Source organism: Formica exsecta, unplaced genomic scaffold (assembly GCF_003651465.1).
Source record: "Formica exsecta isolate Colony F162 unplaced genomic scaffold, ASM365146v1 scaffold2, whole genome shotgun sequence".
NCBI lineage: Eukaryota > Metazoa > Arthropoda > Insecta > Hymenoptera > Formicidae > Formica > Formica exsecta.
Genome location: NW_021849297.1, coordinates 5482767 through 5484066, shown reverse-complemented (window position 1 = coordinate 5484066; position 1300 = coordinate 5482767).

The following is a 1300-nucleotide window of genomic DNA, read 5'->3' as shown; positions in this document are numbered from 1 at the left end:
ATATTCGTAATATTCGATTGCGATACGCGTAATTTCTATAATAATCGAAGCTCATACACGTACGCGCGCGCGATATAATTACTATTATTTTATGCAAAAATATTTTGACTGACATTCGAGATCTGTCATATAGCATCCACCGCTCGATTTATTTTCCAATACGCGATTTTATATGAATATCGCGATAAATAAACAATAAAATATATGTATATTCTATCTCGCGGGTGACTGTTTTAACAGGATAAAATGGATCTTATAAGCCTTAATAATATCGTTATAAAAAATTGCGTTATTGCCTTTTATAGAGATTGATAAACCCAACGATTTTAACAAGGCCCTTCCTCCGCCGGGTGACACGCCGGTTAATATCCGACAAAGAGAAGAACGATCCTAAAGGTGGAGAACGACCAGCGTCTTGTTTCTACATCAGTTTCTGCAAGATCGATTCGCAAAGAAAAGTTAAGTGATCCGTTGAACGTTAGAGCCACTGCAGGAGGGAACGAATCCCGGATCTTCCGGACTGCTCCTGATAGCAATGATTTCGGTAACGAATCAACGACAGTTACCATTGTCATTATCTTCAATTCACGAGATCGAAATTCACGCGAAAAAATGTGTTCTTCCATTATTAAGAAATACACCTCTGTATTGAAAAATAAATGGATATAACTATTTTTATGGAAATGTGGTTACGAACGACTATATTTATAGATAATAAAATACATGCATTATTATAGGTTGTGTTAAATGTGCGAGTACGAATAATTATCGGGTACCAACTGCTCGAGACAAATCGAACCCGATAAAAGCAAAATTAAAAAAAATTTCGGTTCAAACACTTTGTACAATAAAATAAATCGAAGTAATTTCAAGTAATTACTTCTAACAATATTTTTCTATAGCATTCAAATAATTAATTAATTTTCTATAGCATTCAAATAAATTAATTTGTCGATCTTTTACTGATATCGGGGTACCCATTCGATTTGTCTCGAAATTTTTAAATATTCGCACATTTTACGTTACATTTATATATATAATTTTGTATATAATGTAATATTCAAAAAAGTATAAAAATTTTTTGGAATAATATACTGATTTGTGCATGTATTTTATTATATATATAGAATAGTACATATATCCAAAAACATTAATCCAGGACTAATGTCCTAGAGTAGCGGGATGTCCAGTATCTGCAAATAGTTTCTTAAAAGAAACCAAAAACTAATGTTAATATTCCAAGTGCCTAGAAATAGTTTCTCAAAAGAAATCAAACATTATATTATTTGACACCTAATTT